Here is a 20,492-nt window from a genome sequence, read left to right on the forward strand (position 1 = left end):
CTGTACAAGGCTGTTGGAATCATAAATCTCTGATGGTTATCTAAAAGCAGCTCTTTTAAAGTTTCTGTTAAGTAACTTTATAACATCTTGTACATGGTTTGAAACATTCCTCTTTCTACTGAAAAGAAACAAAGAAAAGCAGTGAGTGATCATGGATGGTGGAAGATCTAGAGATTACGAAGCCTGAATCCTGTTTTTTCTAACATAATTTTGAAACTCTGTAACTCAATTTCTTTTTTAGAAAGTAGAAATATGGTCATTCTGAAAATAATATTCTGATAAAACTAAGGCAAAAACATCTAAAAGTGAGTCTTTCAAAACATACTTTCATTTACTAGAGCCAAAGACCTTTTGGCAGATTATTTTTATTGATGCCTCTATCTAAGGCTTTATGATTAAATTCTTGAGGTCTGTGCCTCTGGATTATGTCACAGAGGAATTATGGGGACTTCTTGTGGTCCTTTCAGTAACTTAACACGTGGTAATCATTCAGGAGATATCTGGACTACAAAGCTGTGTACTCCAAGACTCTTGAGGACGGTGTCTTTAATCACTGAATTCTAGTGCCTGCTTTCTTAATAAATGGTTGTTCTGTTGTTATCGTCGTTATTGTTATATAAAGTAATAACCATTAAGTACCTTTTATATGTCAAACACTAAAGAAGTTGTTTGTGTATTTGTTTTAAACACAGGACCTTGCTAATCCTACATTGCAAAGTAGGCATTGTCATCTCCACTTTACCAATATTGAAACCAAACTTCAAAGAGGATAAGTTGCCCAAGTCACACAGTGTCTAGGAAGCATAACACAAGTCACTCTCACTCCATACCCTGTCCTTGCAATGCATTTCATGTGGTTGGCATAAATTCTACATAGTGCTGCTCTGATGTAGATTGAACAAAAAGATTTTCTTTGTCATTATGAAATACATAAATAAGAAATCAGCAAATGATCACCAATAAACCCTAAAGCACACCATTTGTGAATCAGAGCCTCAACTGGTAGTAGGCATAGTTCATGTCAAAATAGCATAGTTTTTGAAATCATGCCCTAGTGTTCTAGCAGAACTAACAAAAACTAAGTAAGGGCAAGATCTATACACTTAAGTAAGGGCAAGATCTATAGCTATGGGTTGGGGGGAACAGTTGATAGTCTTAGTAAATTAACTACTCTTTGAAATCCAGCACTTCTGCTTTTGAGCCCAAGCTGAGTATAAAATGGATTTCTGCTCATCTCCCAATCTGGTAAGAGTCACTGTCACCCCACAAAAAGCCACACACCACTCACTTCCCACATTTGTTTTCACATGGGCACTGTTCAATTGATGATCTGTCAACAACATTGAACTTACTCTGACAAGATCTGTGAGTTTTATAAGCGCAGTCAGAGATTTGTTTATTTTTCTAAGGATACCAGCTTCAACTCTGCTGATAATGTTTTCTTTTAAAAATGAGCAGACAGGCTGCTGGCATCATCCCAGAATCCACACCAACTGGCAGCTCTAGCTTATTAGGTCCACAGCCCCCACCTCTAACAGGTTTACCTTTATGAACACCTTAGGCAAGTAACAAACAATTGCAGAAAGGGAGGAGATATAAATGCAGGACAAAATGATGACTGGAAAAGAACTTCATAAAAAACATGGAAAATCCTACTCATTAAATGAGGATTGGAGGCAATATTTTTTCCAGCTATATTGAGGTATAATTAAAATGTTAAAAATGTTAGATATTTAAGGTGTACAACACAGTGTTTCAAGTAGACCTTCCATAATGATTCTCACAATCAAGCTAATTAAAATATCCATCTTGTCACTGTGTGTGTGCAGGCGTGTGTGCGTGCTTATGAAGATAACACTTAAGATCTACTTTCCTACAAGTATACTATACGAACAGTCGTTGGCTTATGATGTTTCAGCTTATGATTTTTAGACCCTACTATGGTGCAAAAGTAATACAAATTCAGTAGAAATTGTCCTGCAGCATTCAATAAATTACATGAGATATTCAACACTTATTATAAAATAGGCTTTGTGATAGATAACTTTGCCAAATATAGACTCATGTCAGTGTTCCAAGAATGTTTAGGCTGGACTAAGCTATGATGTTTGATAGGTTAGGTGTATTAAATGCATTTTCAATTTATGATTTTTTCAACTTGCAATAGGTATATTGGTCAAGGAAGGCCTAATGTAAGTTGAGAAGCCTTTGTACATTATTATTATTTACTGTAAGTATCGTGTTGTACATTAGTTCTCTAGAACTTATTAATCTTATAACTAAAAGTTTATATACTTTCACCAATATATCCAATTTTCTCAACCTGGGAACCACAATTCTGCTCTAAATATAACTTATTTTAGATTTCACAAATAAGTGATATGCCATATTGATCTTTCTGTTTCTGGCTTATTTCACTTAGCATAATGTCTTCTAAATTCATTCACATTTTTACAAATGGATTTCTTTCTTTTTAAACCTTGAATAATATTCCTCTGTATAAATAAACATTTTCTTTATCCATTTATCTGCTGATGGACACATAGCTTTGCTATTGTAAGTAATGCTGAATAAACAAGGGTGTACAAATATGTATTGTATGTACACCCAAATGTGGGATTGCTGGAGCATGTGGTAGTTCTATTCTCAATTTTTTGAGGAGCCTCCATACTGTTTTCCATAATGACTATACCAATTTACATTCCTACCCACAGTATACAAGAGTTCCCTTTTCTCCATATCCTCAGCAACATTAGTTTTCTCTTATCTTTTTAGTAATGGCTATTCTAACAGGTATGAAGTGATATCTCATTGTGGTTTTCATTGCATCTCTCTGATGATTGGAGATCTTGAGCACCTTTTCATATATCTATAGGCCATTTGTATATCTTCTTTGGGAAAATGTCTAATTGAGGTTTTTGTCCATTTATTAATTGAGTTATCTGTGTTTTCCTCTTTAACATAATTATTTTGAATTCTTTTTCAGGTAACTCTTATGTCCATTTCTTTGAGATTAGTTACTGATATATTTCTGTGTTCCTCTGGCAGTATCATGTTTCCTTGCTATTTCTCGTTTCTAGTGATCTCATGTTAATGTCCGTACATCTAAAGGCATAGTCACCTCTTTCAGCCTTTTGAGATGGACTTCAGTGGGGAAAGAATTTCAACTGCAGGTGGATTTAAGGGCACCAGCTGGATAGGGTGCAATGTTTCCCAGTCAGTATAGAAGCAGCAGTATAGTCTCCATGCAGCTTTGTCAGCTGAGGTCAATACTGAAAAATACTGCAGAGGTCTTTGGTGGCCAAGGTTACAGGTATCTGCAGTGGCAGTAACAGCTAGACTACTGAGGTCTTTGGTTGCTAAGGCTGCTGGGTCCCTCTATTTTCCTCTTCCTCTATCCAGGGAAATTCTACTGGAGAAGATCCCTCTTGACACCTGGTCATGCACTGGCATGGATGCAGTCATGGTAGCACTAGGACTGAGGCTCAGAGCAGTGGTAGGTGCACAGGCACTCAGAACAGCACTGGAGCCAATTTCCTAGGCTCAGAGTCATACAAGAACTATCACATTGCATGGAAGCTGGGGCATGGGCACATTTGCTGTGGTTGTGGTACCAGTAAATGAGGCATGGGCATATGCAGATACCCATAGGGCCAGGATCTGCATTCCTATGGCATGTTATGGTTACTGTAGCTCTGGTGAGATGGGATGTGGCAGAAGCATGAGTCCAAAAATGACAGAGCACAGCAGTGATGGGCAAGCTAGAGTCAGGCATAGCATCAATGCACCCTCAGAGATGGTGTCACCACTGCAGATCAGGCTCCAATGAGTGAGGCACAGAGCAATGGCACCCTGATTAAGGTTCCAGGGGATTGGTGCAGTGCAGCAAAAATACAGTCCCAGTGATAATAGGTTATGGCTGCAACTCAGGCTCCAGGAGTCAGTGCACAACACGGCAGCAGCTCTGGTCTCATAGACAATGGGGCACAGTGGTGTCTTGATATCAGAGGCATTGGCACAGCAGCAACTCAGGCCCCTGAGAGCAAGGCTCAGCACAGCCACCACTCCAGCCTTGGGAGGAGATGCAGCGGCAGTTCCTTTGGGGTAAGCACTATAGTGTGGATCCCAAACAGCTCTGGCATCTGGGCTCAGCATCGATGAAGATCATAAATGTCCTCAGTAAGGAAGATTGCAAGTGTTCCCAGGGATGACAATAATTGTTTAAGTCTTCCTGATGCCCTTTGCTTCTCAGGGGAAATACCTTTAAGAGGTCTCTCTTGGTACCAAACTGTTACAGACTGAGGGATGCAGTGACACTGGTTTTTAAAAAAATGCTTTCTAAGTTCTTTATGAAAGCACCCGCAGTTTTTGTGTTCCACAGGGTTTCTTTTGCTTCTTCTTTGTAGTCTGAGCATTCCCAGAGCTATTATTTTTTTTTTGTCAGTATGTAGTTGTTTATTCATTCTTTTGTGAATGAGATGAGTGTTGGACCTCCTAGTTCACCATCTGGCTGACATCCCTCACCTGGAGGCAATATTATATTGAAAGAAATAAGTGAAAAGGGAACTCTTATAAGATATGACTGTGTGGCCAGGAGCAGTGACTAACACCTGTAATCCCAGCATTTTGGGAGGCAAGGCAGGCAGATGGCTTTGAACTCACGAGTTTGAGACCAGTATAGGCAACATGTAGAAGCCCTGTTTTTATTAAAAAAAAAAAAAAATTGAAGAAAAATTAGGCATGGTGGCTCATGCCTGTAGTCCCAGCTACTTGGGAGGCTGAGGCTGAAGAATCATTTGAGTCTGGGAAGCCTGGGTTGCAATGAGCTAAGATTGGGCCACTACACTCCAGGGCCTATCTCAAAAATAAAAAGAGAAATGATTGTGATTGATCTGAAGCTTTATCAAAATTTATACCAAAAGTAGATAGATGAGAAAGTTAATATTTTCCTTCAAGAAAGCCATATAGTTACCTTTTTTTAAAGGTGTCTGGCAGAGTAATAAAGATGATTTTTTTTTTTTTGAGATGGAGTCTTGCTCAGTCACCCAGGCTGGAGTGCAGTAGCATGATCTCGGCTCACTGCAACCTTCTCCTCCAGGGTTCAAGCAATTCTCCTGCCTCGGCCTCCCGAGTAGATAGGACTACAGGTGGGTGCCACCACACCCAGCTAATTTTTGTATTTTTAGTAGAGACAGGGTTTCACCATGTTGGCCAGGCTGGTCTGGAACTCCTGACCTGACGCAATCTGCCCACCTCGGCCTCCCAAAGTACTGGGATTATAGGTATGAGCCACTACACCTGGCCAAAAGATATTATATTTTGGTTCAGTTAAGAGATCCTCAGAATCTTTCTGAGCATTTTATTTTGGAAGCCACTATAAACTGACTAGTACTCAAAAGGAATCTATCACTGCCATAGTTTTCTCTCTTGCTTCTTTTGGCTTGCTCATGTCTGAAGTATACCTATAGCCACTGTGCCCTCACTCTGCACCTGACTACAATTTACTTCAGTGTGCACAGCTTTGAGACCTTAGCCACCAACATTTAATAGCAAGTAGATAAAAGGTCAGATGTCAAACTATCTTTGTCCTGTTACATGACTTATTCAATAGTTCTGACTACAGCTGCTGCAGTTTTCTACCACTCAATCTTGCAGGAGTCTCTCTGTACTGATCATTTGACAACCATGACATTTTTATACAGCCTGAGTAATAACAAAATGAGTATCCAAGAAAATATTGAAGGGTATAAGAAAACAAACAGCAATGTAAAATCTGAAGGTGTGTCTGCATGTGTTTCCAAAGTAGAGAAGGTGAGCACACCATTGTCAGATACAGCTCAGTAATAGTGGGAACTTATAAAGACTATTTTATGTTTGTCAACTTCCACCATTTTCAAGCAATACTTCTAAGATTCTCTCCTTTTCGATTGACTGATGACTGATAATCCTTCAACTTCATCCTTTCCCACCCCTACCCTGACTCATTTCACTATCAGAGCTGAGTTACTTTGAGCCAGAAAGTTCTTCATTTTGTACTAGAATTTTCTCCTTTAAAAAGTGAAATATTTGAGCTACATGTCTTGTTATGTCCTGTTCAGACCAGAGATTCTACATAATACAGGGCATGATAAAAAATATACTTTCTAATTTCAATGTGATAGTTCAAAATATTTATGCACAGGCAAGACTTGAAGAGCCTAAACTGGGTGATTAGTAAATATGTGCCTCTTGGCCAAAAACTTTAATCAAATATTCTAAGTAATGAGGTCATAGATTGATCATTGGTTCAGTCCACTTAACCTTGATAAGGTATTTTTTAACCACAGATTTTTTTTTTAATTGACAACCTCAGAAATAATGCATGTTTTTCAGGAAGAATGGAAGTATTTAGGCTGCAGCACATTAAACTACCATTTCTGTAGATCGAAAACATTTAATTTGTAAAGTTCATCTAGATCAACCTAGCAGATATTATTGCTTCTTTTCTATGCAAGTATTGTAGGCACATATAATCACTTGGTGTCAAAATTAGTAAATCCTGGATAGAATGAAGACAGAAATATAAGCTAATTTAAAAAACATTAATATTTTAATGTAACATTTTAAAATTGTTTTGTTGCTTTTATACAACTGAAGTGAATCCCCTTTAAGTTCAAACTTGGACTCAAAAATTTAGCTGTTCGTGGAACTTCCGGGGCAGAGTCCTGTACTTCCTTTGGAGTTTCTAGTAGAAAAGCGTGAGAGGGTTGCATTTTAAATAAAGAAAAACAGAGAAATGTGATCCAAAAGAACTGAGAGATAATAAGAATGATGAGATCATTGAAGATGGCCATTTAGGAACAGCTCGGGATTGTAGCTCCCAGCGAAAGCGCAGAGGGTGACTGGACACCGCATTTTTATTGCACAGGCTAGGCAATTCCCAGACGGAGGAGCTCCACGGGTCGCCAGCGCAGCTCCTTCGGCCAGCGTGGCTGCGCGGCTGCTTTGCCCCACGTGGTTGCTTTGTCGGCGCCCCCAGAGCAGTGGTTCTCCCTACAAAATACACCGGTCTGGGTGCCCTTCTGGCTGGCAATTGGAGCCATGGCAAGTCGTCCATTTGTCTGTTTAAAAAGGGGACTGAGCAGGGAGCCAGGACAGTAGATTCCAGGGCAAAAAACACGCCACACATGTCAGTGCTGCTGTTTAAGCCAGCGCAGTGAGTCGCGGCACGGAAAAAAAAACACACCGCGGCGCCTCTTCAACAGGCGACTGGAATGCCAACTTAAGGCTCTGAGGCAGGGAGCCAGGTGATCAGGCTCGGGTGGTCCCACCCCCACAAAAGAACAGCAATCAGAAACTCTGGATTGAGAGTTTCACAGCAAGCACAGCTGAACCCGGGATGGTCCAGCTCTGTGGGGGAGGGGCGTCCGCCATTACCAAGGCAGCCCGCCACTAGGGAGGTAGTCAGCCAATGCTGAGGCAGCCCGCCGTTGCCAAGGCAACCCACCATTGCTGAGGCAGCCCACCATTGCCAAGGCAACCTGCCACTGCAGAGAGACTCCGCCTCAACAGGGGTGGGCCACCATTGCCGAGGCAGTTCTAACTACACCCACATAAACAGGACTTCAGGGAAGTTCACTCTGCAGTTGGGCGGAGCCCACAGCAGCTCAGCAAAGCCTCTACAGGAAGACAGTGACTAGGCTGCCTCCTTGCTGGGCAGGGCAGCTCTGAGGGAAAAAAAATAAAGAGAAGGCAGTAACCTAACGGAAACTCATAAAGCCCTAGATCCCTGGGACAGAGCACCTGGGAACAAAAAGTAGTTTATGAGTTCTGCTGCAGCAGACCTAAACGTACCTGCCCAGCAGCTCTGAATGAATAACGGAGCTCACAGCTCAGCATTTGAACTCCTGTAAAGAAGAGACCGTCTCCTCAAGCAGCTCCCTGACCCCTGTATATCCAAAGAGCCACCTCATAAAGGAGAGATGAGATTGAGACTTGGCGGGTATCCTTCTGGACAAAGATAGCAGAAGAAGAAAACTGGTAACAACCCTTACTGTTCAGCAGCTGCTGCAGGTGAACCCCAGGCAAGCAGGGCCTGGAGTGGACCTCAGCAGACCTACAGCAGAGGGGCCAGACTGTCAAGGAAAACAAAGAAACAGAAATAACCTCATCATCAACAAACAGAACGTCCACACAGAGACCCAATCTGAAAGCCAGCAACTACAAAGTCGAAAAAAACAAACAAGCCCATTCAAAAGTGGGCAAAGGATATGAACAGACACTTTACAAAAGAAGACATACATGAGGCCAACAAACATATGAAAAAATGCTCATCATCACTGGTCATCAGAGAAATGCAAATCAAAACTACACTGAGATACCATCTCTTGCCAGTTAGAATAGAGATCATTAAAAAATCTGGAGACAACAGATGCTGGAGAGGATGTGGAGAAATAGGAGCACTTTTACACTGTTGGTGGGAGTGTAAATTAGTTCAACCATTGTGGAAGACAGTGTGGCAATTCCTCAAGGACCTAGAAATAGAAATTCCATTTGACCCAGCAATCCCATTACTGGGTATATATCCAAAGGATTACAAATCATTCTACTATAAGGACACGTGCACATGAATGTTCACTGCAGCACTGTTTACAATAGCAAAGACCTGGAACCAACCCAAATGCCCATCGACGATAGATTGGATAGGGTAAATGTGGCACATATACACCATGGAATATTATGCAGCCATCAAAAATGATGAGTTTGGGTCCTTTGTAGGGACATGGATGAACCTGGAAACCATCATTCTCAGCAAACTGACAGAAGAGCAGATGATCAAACACCACATGTTCTCACTCATAGGCAGGTGTTGAACAATGAGAACACATGGACACAGGGAGGGGAGCACTACACATTGGGGTCAGTTGGGGGGAAATAGGGGAGGGATGGTGGCGGGTGGGGAGCTGGGGAGAGATAGCAAGGGGAGTGATGCCAGATGTAGGTGATGGAGAGGAAGGCAGCAAATCACACTGCCAAGGGTGTACCTATGCAACAATCTTGCATGTTCTTCACATGTACCCCAAAACCTAAAATGCAATAATATAAATAAATGGGGAAAAAAATAAAAAGATTGAAAAATTTCAGACTCCACCTCTACCCTTACACGGGAAATGGTTTCTAAGTCCCAATAAACTAATGAATTTGAGGTAGAGACTAAGGGATTCATTTCCTATGGGATTTATGGATGCGAAAAGGAAAATAAGTATATTTTGAAACATTTGAAATAATTTTAGCCGTGGGATCATTTCAACCCCAGGGACCACTGGGAAAGAGTATCCTGGGAAAGTCATCACCAAAAGAGGGCCATGGCAGCTGCTGGATTGGAGTGTTAGTGGTCTACCAGCAGGCAGATCACCAGAATCAGCAACTAGTTTAGCAAAAGTCACAGACCCCATGATGACTAATAGGAATGCTGGGATGAGGGTATATTGCAGGGAGCTATGGATCCTGAAAGAGTATGTAGGGACCTGATTCAGGGCAATTATGTTAAGCTGAAACATTACCTAAACTGCTGCTATTCTAACAAAAAAAATTTCAATAATCCCTTTAGCATTTAAAAATCTTTTAATTCATTTTAACACACTACATATTGGTCTCAGTTCCACTTGTTATAGTTTTCAAGCCCATCATACTTTGTCCCAACCAAGTTACACATGAATGCATCCCCTAATAAAGATTTTTAGAATGCCAACTTGATTTAGAATGATCAATACAGAAAATACCACCCACCTCCAGCACCTGTGTTTTGAAATATTACCCAGCAATTGATTTAATATCATAGCTGTGGAGAGCAAGTTAATTCTGCCTCCCTGTCCCATTTTGCTTGTAGCCAAAGTAAAGCACAGAGGAATTATGTGATTAGCTCAAAGTCACAAAGCCAATCGGTGTCAGGGTTGAGATGGCCTATGTTTAGCCCATAGGGCTCTGGTCTCTGCCATTCTCATCATTTACTGCATTTTCATCCCCAGGCTAGCCATCCCAAGTAGCCCTGCTGCCGCACACCAAAATGGCTAAGGTCTTGGCCAACAGGCAGCCAGTACTGCTATAGATATTGCTCTGTGAACCTGTTCTCTTTAACACTCCAGGGAGAAAGAGGAAGTTTTCATTATTATTGATTTGCTCCTTTGCTGGATGATGTGTTGTCAAGTGGAGAGAAAAGGCAGGACCAGGAGGAAGGACTCAATCGTTTTAATCCCAGCTCTGCGTGTGGCTTTGGGCAAGAGCCTTCATCTTATAAAACTTCAGATGTAAAAGGAAACTCAGAGCGCCCATGTTAACAGTGTCTTAAAGAAATCCACGTTTTGTAATATTAAATTGGAAAGAATTTATCAAGATTATATATATATAATTTTAATGATCAGTTTTATTATGATGGTTTAAAATTATATTAACATTACTAAGTTTTAGTATTTCCATGCTAGATATGAATTCTTCAAATAATTTTAAGTTATTGAAACAACAACTACCTGTGGATTACCTAATCCTACTCCTCTTTTTCTCAAGAAATTGATCATCCTTATAAAAACCCAAATAAAGTTGTTTGCTTCAGGTTATAAGAAACAGTTTTGCTACTAATATGCCAAAAAAAAAAAAAAGAATGTAAGATCATCCTCAGAAGTAGACAAAAATTTATTATCTAAAGAAAAAGGTTTTGGTTGGGATATTTTCATTTTCACATACAAGTCAAAGTGCTTTTCAGCTTTCTAAATCAGAAGCACTAATAAAAGATGTAAAATCACTGCTTTTATGACTGTGACAGCACTTTAACAAAACATTCCTCAATGCTTGCTGAGGGGAACATTTTTATCTGCAAATCTCTAAACATGATTTTAGATCCCTCTGATTATTTGCAGATGTGGTTTTTTGTTCATTTATTTTTTATAATTCATAAAAATATATAAAAACATAAAACCCCTACATTCAATTCTTATATCTGGATGAACTTCTTTAGTACCTGTTTAGTCTGTGAAAATTTAATCTCTTAGCAGGACACCTGCAGTGAGTATTCACAACTCTGAATTTTGCAAGATCAACATGAAACGAGCCCTGTGCAGTATTCTGCTGCAAAACAAGCCTGATTCCCTACCAGGCTGACACCAGAGGAAAAAAAAAAAAAACAGCATTTTCAGGTGCAGTATCAGGACAAGAAAAGAAAGACAGCTTCCTCCTACCAAAGGAGAATTCTTGAAAGATATCTGTATCAAAAGAGTGAAAGCTAATCCTAATGTTTACTTTAGATTCTCCTTTCACCAAGAATACAAATGATTGTCTCTTTCTATCTCCTTCAATACTATTTTTGCATTTCTTTCTTCTTTGGTGCATTTTTCATAAATAAGATAATAGAAGTCAGATAAAGAGGGTGAAGAACAAGGTTTATTTTATTGTTCCTTTTTTAAAGAAAAAGTCCAATTACCCCACCTCCTCTTCCCAATGTCTATTTGTCCAATTGCAATATCCATGATTTTCTCACTTCAGTGATAAATTTATAGCTACAGCAAATGCACTTTCCTTCTTGTGCTCTTGTGGAGCAACTCTTATCAAATGAGCACAGTGCCATCAACAAGACAGATAAGTACCTTCCATTTCCCAATTACATGTGAGTAGGCAGAAAGCAGAGGGCCAGCAGACTGGATGACAATCCTAAAGGACGATTTAGAGTCAGGTCACATTGCAGAGGACTCTGGAGTCATTTGTAATTGGACTTGCTACCAGGTAGCCATAATGGGTTTTTATTTCCCATCAGATATTTCAGACCAGATTGCAAAAGAACTGATGCCTTTCAGTGACATATTTCTACCTGACAGAGTCTAACATAAATGCTGAATGTAGCAAGCACTCAGATGAGTTTTTAATCAAATCAGTAAAACTTTTCTCTTATCCAACTTTACAACTCAAATGATTTCACCAGCCTGCCCATAACCAACCTCCGTGTATAAATACATTTTAAAATTGTAGAACAAACCTCGTTAGAATTGGGTGTCTTTTTTTATTATAGTCTGGGCCAAATTACTTAAGGCACCAATTAGAACAAATCTACATCAAATGTAGTAAGAACAAACTAGGGAAGAAGATATGTAACCATCCATCTGGTTATATATGCATGCATATTCATATATGTGCATATCTAAACATACATATATATTATATAGTATGTACATATATAGTGTGTGTATATATAGTATATATTCATTATATATACACAAAAATTTATATATCCTTTCTCATAGACATAGTCAGATCCCTCTTTCTTCACAACAAAAGCAAGTAACACTATAACACTTTACCATCCTACATAAAGTTTGTGTCCTTTGCTTCATTCCCACAACTTTTACATTGGCAGAGATTCAATTCATAATCTTATCTTCATCTGTCATGTTAATAATACATAACCACAGGACATACTTGATCTGCTTCATTCTCTTATGGCCATTCCTGGGATTCTATCTTCTTTCCATTGTAAAAGGTCAGTTTTTCTCCATATCTGTTTTTCTTTTTAAAAGAGATTGTAGCCTTACACAGAAGTTCAAGGCCCACTGAATCATCAATATAGAACTAGGAAAAGGCTATGTATGGGATTGTTGAAACTTCTAAATACCTAGGAATTTTGAGTTTTCAGAAGTGCCCAGGGCATAACAACACATTTTACTTTTTCAGAACAAAATGTCTGTGGTATTAAAAACTCATATTTCAGTTTCTATTACCAGTCATGAAAATGTCTTGCATATGTGGAGTTATAAAACCTGTGCTTTTATAGGAAGGCACTTCGGCATTTATGGTTGATGATGGGTTCATGTGGACTGAGCAGCTGTATTCCTTGTAGCACTACATATTAGGAAGACAGCAGGCAAGGCAGATAGTCCAGATTTCATATGATCAGTACATAAGTTGGATACATCCAAAAAGCACAGGTTGGCAGTAAGGTAGCCCATCATCACATTCAGCCTTCCAGAAAGCCGTTGAGAATGCATCTTTTGTTTGCATTGGCCCTAGACTGTGAATAATTCAGGGAAAATTGAAGTTGAGTGTCCCTACTGCATAAGTTACACAAAGTCATAAGAGAAGCTGGTTTTCACAGAGAATTCCCAAACCACGACTACAGAGTAGCCAGAATTCATTGACTTTTATAATAGTTTTGGTAATTTCAATTGCTCTAGAAAATAAGAATATAGGAATACAAGGCAGTTTATGTTCCCCATAAATTCTTTCCAATTTTATCCAATGACTTCATGTGCTCAATCTTACCCCAGATACCAGATACATCCGGATTTCTGGTACTAGCAATTTTGGAGATAAATCTGCAACTTAGAGGAAAATTTAACAAAATTGGATAAGAGCTTAAGTTTTGAAATAAGACATGGATTTGAATACTAACATTATAGTTTCTTAGCTATGTAACTTTAGTCAGTTTTTTTAGCTTACCTGTAAAGAGCATAGCAAAGCATGGAACATAATAAATATTCAATAAATGATAGCTCTGATAATACTATTTTAATGAATCTGTTTTAAATAACCTCTAGCTCAGATATGACTGTAACACTAAGAAAATGGAAATTAGAGTAGTGAACAGTTAAGACGTACTTAAAGACCATGTAATCTTAGGAGTAAATGCCTCTAATCAGGACTTCTTTGTTTAATTTTTTGAGTAGAAATAACAAATTTTTATAAAGAAAAACATCCTTTGTTGATCACCTTCATTTTTTTCTTATTCATCAGTGCCCTCTACTGAAGGCTGAGCAAGGCCAGAAGCTAGCTTAAGCAATAATATATATCATTTCCTTTAATCTTCACAAAACACTAATCAAGTAGGTATTTTTATTTTTATTCATTTTATGTATGAGATTTAATCTTATGAAAATTAACTAACTTACTCAGGAATACAAAATCATTAAGAAAAAGATTTAGACCAGGCACAGTGGCTCACACCTGTAATCTTAGCACTGTGGGAGACTAAGGCAAGTGGATCACCTGAGGTCAGGAGTTCAAGACCAGCCTGGCCAACATGGGAAAACCCCATCTCCACTAAAATTACAAAAATTAGCTGGGTGTAGCGACGCGTCCCTGTAATCCCAGCTACTTGGGAGACTGAGGTAGAAGAATTGCTTGAACCTGGGAGACAGAGGTTTCAGTGAGCTGAGATTTCACCACTGCCCTCCAGCCCAGGTGACAGAGCAATACTCCATCTTGAAAAAAAAAAAAGAAAGAAAAGATTTAAAACCAAGTGTTTATCAATTCAAACACCAACATTTTAGCTATATATATATTCTCATACTTTATATTAATATACTTTATCCCATAGTATGTTCATATCATGGGATAGGAGAAAGTAACTTAGTAAAGATAACTTTAGATCTTTTTTGCTTAAAGGATGATACCTCTACCTTTTTTCTTCATTTTAAAAGGTTTTGCTATCAATAATCCATGATTTCTTCAAACAGCATTGTATGGCATACATTTATTATGAGAAAAAACACACATAAGAGCAGTATGCTTTTACCCAGCATAGTTGTCTTTTCTTTCAGTAACTGGACAGTGATAACCAGTCAGCCATCTATTCATAAGTAACAATGCTCTAAAACACTGGCATCTTGTGGTAGCCTAAAGCTACAACAGCCTTAAAAACAAGCATCAATCTCAGAAGTCACTCGTTTTTACTTTTGTTTTCTCCTCATCTGGCTAAGTCACAGTGGGAAATAGAGGGGCTGTCTAGTTTGATTAAGTCAAGACTGATGAGAATGAAAACCCCACGGCTCGTTCTTGAGTTCCAAATTAGCTTTAGTTGAGGAAGGGTAATGTAGTGAGGAAAACTGTCCCCGTCTCTTTTTGTCACTTTCCACTGCAACATCAAGCATAAGGCAAACAATTCTAATTAGGCTTTTTGTCATTTGTATACCAGTAATTCTTCTTTATAGGTAACAGAAATGCTGTGCTTTCAGAATCAGGTAGCTTTCCTTTCTTTCAGAGAGAGGCGATCTATACTATCTCATTGATTTACTCAACCAATTAATTCATTGATATTTTTTCCCCAGCTACAAAAATAACAGCAATTTTAAAAAAGCATACATATCTAATTTAAAAAGATGATAGAAATTAAAAGTCAGCTATGAATGAAAATCATTAATAAAAATATGATGCCTCCTCAATTGTGCATTTTCCCAGTGGCTTTTCTGTCACATTTCCAACAGAATGTTTCACGGTATGTTGTGCAAGCATAACAAAATTCATGGAAATGATATAAGAAACTTCTTGGTAAGAGATGAAACTACAGAAGAAATAGAGCATTTTATTTTGTGTGCACTTGGCTTCTAGTTCAACAGTTTATGATTTTCTTTTCAAATTCAGTTGACACACTACTATATCCCAGGCTGAAAGATCTGAACTACCATCACTCACGAATTGTGAAGGCCAAGACATTTGAAACTTTTGCTGAATTGATGACCTTGAAAAGCAAAAATAGAGCTGTATGAGGAAATGAATGGAACTATAAAGCAGATTTGAATCCATCTTCAAGGAAAAAGGAATGAACCAAAAAGTTAGAAGATTCTAGAAGTTAAACATTTATCTTGGGCAATGGTTACTGACCAAATGAATTAAGGGAATGGATGTGCTGATTCAGCTGAGGCTGACCAGCTGCTATAGATTGCTGCTCAAGAAAAATGGGGGTGCACTAAGAATTTCAAAAAGACTATATTTAAATTTTAGTCTCAGCTACACAAGTAAATTATAAAAAGATGATGACGCTTACCTCAGGACAAAAAAGTATCTTATTCTAGGAAGCTGATCCATCTTAATGATCCTTAATTTCTAAAATATCACATCAAGAATTCTTATATTTTTTAATCTGAAATAACCCTAGGGACATTATATCAATTTTGTAGTGCTTATTCATCTTGTGTAGGAAACTCTACGTTACATGAAACATCAAAAGCTAGATAGCATTTAACTGTCCAATCACAGAGATATTCCACCAAGTTATCATCTTAAAAGTATAAGGTATGAAGAAATAACTAGCTTTCACAGAATGGAAGTGGTACAAACCCAAACCCATTCAACTAGGAGGCTAGTGTATCTAGGAAACAGTTCATACATGATCTAAAGCAGTATCAAATGAATTGACAGGAAAGTCCAATAATAAAAATTCCATAGAGGGAGGACCTTTGGATATTGGGGATTAATTGGACTTGCAGGCAGGAGGATGAATGTAGAATGATTCTCATAATTCCAATTTAGGTAACTGAGTAGATTGTGATAATATTTTTTAAACTTTTTTTTTTTTTTTTTGAGACAGAGTTTTTTCGCTCTTGTTACCCAGGCTGGAGTGCAATGGCACGATCTCGGCTCACCGCAACCTCCGCCTCCTAGGTTCAAGCAATTCTCCTGCCTCAGCCTCCCAAGTAGCTAGGACTACAGGCACGCGCCACCATGCCCAGCTAATTTTTTATATTTTTAGTAGAGACGGGGTTTCACCATGTTGACCGGGATGGTCTCGATCTCTTGACCTCGTGATCCACCCGCCTCGGCCTCCCAAAGTGCTGGGATTACAGGCGTGAGCCACCACGCCTGGCGTGATAATATTTTTTGAATGAGATCACACAAATAGAAACAGATTCAGGACAAACATAATAATTCACTTTGGAACATGCTGTTTTTGAGCCACCTGTGTGACAGGGGAGTGTGAACATGAGGAATAGCATCAGTATGTATCAATCAAGAGCTCAGAAGCAAAGTTTGTGCTTACAGGAATTTGAAGTCATTAGCTTCGGGCAATATTCAAATTGTAGAACTGGATAAAAATGACCAAGAAGAGTATATAGACTGAGAAGTAAATAACAAGCTAAGGGCAAAACACGACCATCAATAAAAATCTGGAGAACAACAACATGTAAGAAATCAGCATTAAAGAAGACTAAAAAGAAGGATGAAACAAAAAGAATGCAGAAAAGTAATAATGAATGGGACAGGAAGATAACCAGAGAGGGCAATAATTCAGAAATCAAAGAGGAAAAATTCCGCAAAATAATTTAGCAGTTGTCTTAGTCTGGTAGGGCTGTGTATTAGTTCATTCTCATGATGCTATAAAGAACTACCTGAGACTAGGTAATTTATGTTTAATTGACTCACAGTTCCTCATGGAGGGAATGACTTAGGATACTCACAATCCTGGTGGAGGGGAGGCAGGCTTAGGACTCCAACATACAAATATGGGAGGTGAGGCACAAGAATTCAGTTCATTAAAACAGTCAAATAGTTTTACTGACTATTCATCATTTACAAAAATAAACTTCCTTAGCATGACATGACTTTTCTTTACAAGTAGCCCCATTCAATGTTTCAATCCCATTTACCATCACTTTCCCTAAATATCCCATATTTAATTCCACTAAACTACTTACTTTTTCCTAATTATGCCTTATGATTCTATGCCTCTCTGCTTTTAGGAATCATCCTTATTCTTTACATGAAAAAAAAAAAAATCCTACTGTTCTTTGAAAACCTCCCTCAACTGTCACCGTTTTTAAGAGACTTGTTTATCCTTTCTAGCAAAAGAAATGTTTCCCTTTGGTATGCTACATTAGCCTTTTGCTCTTATGTCACAAAGTACTTATTAAATTCTGTTATAATTACCCTACTAGAATGTCAGCCCATCTAAGACAACCTACATCTTATTTTTTTTTTATAAATTTGTCCCTTAGTACGATTCTAGATCCATATTAGATGTTTAGCAAATGCAATGTGAATGAATAAATAAATAGATAAAAATAATATGTACATTAATGAGATTCTACACTTTCCTTAATGTTTCTCTAATATGGACATTATTAAATAAATATTCTTTTGAGATTTTCATATGACATCAGTGTTCAACTGTTCTAGAAAGTCATAATCTAACAAATACCTATACTGCAAATACAAAGCAAACATATGAACACCATGGTAGAAATAGTCAGAAATTATAAGCAAAACAAAGCATGGTCTGAACCGTCATCAAATTTATACATTAAGGGAGAAGTCAAATTGCATGCTTGAAAAAACTCAGGTCCAAATCTGCATATTATACTTTTAGTGTGTCCTATTGTTATACTAACAGTGAGTATTGAATTTGATGTATTTTCGACACAAAGGATTTGTTCTGGTGGATGATATGGTTGTTCTCCTTGAGTTCTTCAATATAAGTGCCCAATAACAGTCTACAATCCACTTCAGTGGGAAACAACCTTTGAATCCCCACTTTAACACAGTTATAAAAATTCAAATATTTACACAATACTCTGTAATTAGCAATGATATTAATTTATCTTTCCAGGAATGGAGAACATTAATGTTTCCATATTGCTGAGGCAATGACTTAAAGATTGAAGAGTAAAAGAGATATACGAGGTAGAGATCCAAGAAGCTTACCTCGCTCATTCTCTGAAATGGGACTTAGGCGACTCAATTTTTCTTGTTCCCAAATTACTACTTGTCAGTAAGTGTTCTTGGAGATACATGAACTCTCTCCAGGCACAAGGGCATGGTTACTTTTCATACCAGCTGATTTATGATCCAGTTCATTAGCCTTTATAATATTGCCTCCAAACAACTGAGACAAAACTAATATCATTAGTCATTTTCTCCAATAACCCTCTCTGCTTTTCTGATCATTTTGATGACAAAAGATTGAGGCTCTGCCCCTGAAATTTGTTAAAATCATACTACTAAAAGATATTAGAACTTCTCCACTGTCATTTTTAGCGCAGATTTGTTCAAGTAAAATGCTACATATCAGTGTCTTGTTTTCCCCAAAGCTGAGCAAATTTGTCAATAGTGATTCTCCTCACACCTGCCAGACTAATGTTTTAAAAACATAAATCAGACCATTTACTGTCCTGTTAAAAACACACCCACCATATTGAATCCAAACTCCATGTAGCCATAATACACTATATGTTCTGTTCCCTGTCTTCCTCTCCTACTAATGCTCCTACCAATTTTTGCCCACCTTACTTCTGCTCCAGGTTCCCTGTAGCAGTTCCTTTAGGATGCCATACTTATTTTTAGGTAGGATTTTGCATTTGCTATCCCAAATGCCTAGAATCTCTTATATTTTTAACTTTTGCAATGTTCTTGCCTTCACTTAATCCAAGTTTTTGATTAAACATAATTTTCTTAAAATTATGGTTTTGGGTAAACACCTTGCCTAAAACAAACACAGACACACACACACACACACACACACACACACACACACACACACACTCACCTCCGTCAATCTATGCTATCTTTGTCTGCTTTTATCTTCTTAGCACAGATTGCCAGATACAGTCATATTATGAATTTCATATTGTTGATATTGCATATGTATTTATTTGTTTTTAGAAATTGTCTCCTTTTTTATTAGCCAGGCCTGATGGTATGCACCTGTGGTCCCAGCTACTCGGGAGGCTGAGGCAGGGGAATCACTTGAACTCGGGAGGCAGATGTTGCAGTGAGCCGAGGTTGCACTACTGCATGACAGCCTGGACAACGCCATCTCAAAAATAAAAATATAAAAAAGTTTCCTTTTTTAGAAAGTACAGTATTAGGAGTGAGAACAAAAAGTGAGAAGCCAGTATTAGGAAAACCTTGGCAAAAATTCCTCTTGGGAAACATCAAAACTACTGTTTTAACCAGAGTTTTAAAATTGTATTACATTCCGCATCTACTTAAATGTGTAAAATTCCCACATAGCCCAGTAAGTTGACTTTAGATAGTAAACACGTGACTCTGATTCAGTGACAAACAGCAGAGTTTCTGTGGCAGAATCCTTTTATATTCAGTTTGGATGGCTGCAAGTATGTTTTGTGGCACACTGGGGATTCCAATCAGTGTCAACTTGGTAGTTTAAAATGCTGAATTCACTAGATGATTATTGAACTCTGATGCAATGCTGGGGTTGCCAGGTCAGCAAGAATGTGTGGAGATGATAAGCGGAACCTATCCTCTCTCAAGGGAGACAAGAAATTGAATATGACTTTGAAAACATATTGACCTCCTATCTAACTATAGGGATCTTTACTTTGTTCTTAGCCCTCTATTTGCATCATCTACCTTCACCACCAATATAATCATTTTTGGCCTACTTCCCAAAACCTGTGATATCAAAGGCAGCTGATGACTGGCAATTTCCTTTTGCCCTCCAACCTCACGAGAGCAAAAGTCAATTTCCAGGTATGTTTCAGAACAACCCCATTGCATTGCAAGTATTGCACAAATTACAGGGTGCACAATAACCTAGGCATCTCCTGTAGCAAACTAGAGAACAGAAGGCAAATTAAACCTAAAAAAAGAAGGCAGAAAATAATTAAAAATTAGAACAGAAATCAATGGAATCGAAAACAGGAAAAAAAAACAGAAGACAATCAATGAAATCAAAGCCTGTTTTCTGGAGTGATTAATAAAAATGGTAAGCCTCTAGGTTAGCTAAACAAGAAAAAAGA

This window comes from Cebus imitator, unplaced genomic scaffold (genome assembly GCF_001604975.1).
Source record: "Cebus imitator isolate Cc_AM_T3 unplaced genomic scaffold, Cebus_imitator-1.0 Scaffold40, whole genome shotgun sequence".
Taxonomy (NCBI): domain Eukaryota; kingdom Metazoa; phylum Chordata; class Mammalia; order Primates; family Cebidae; genus Cebus; species Cebus imitator.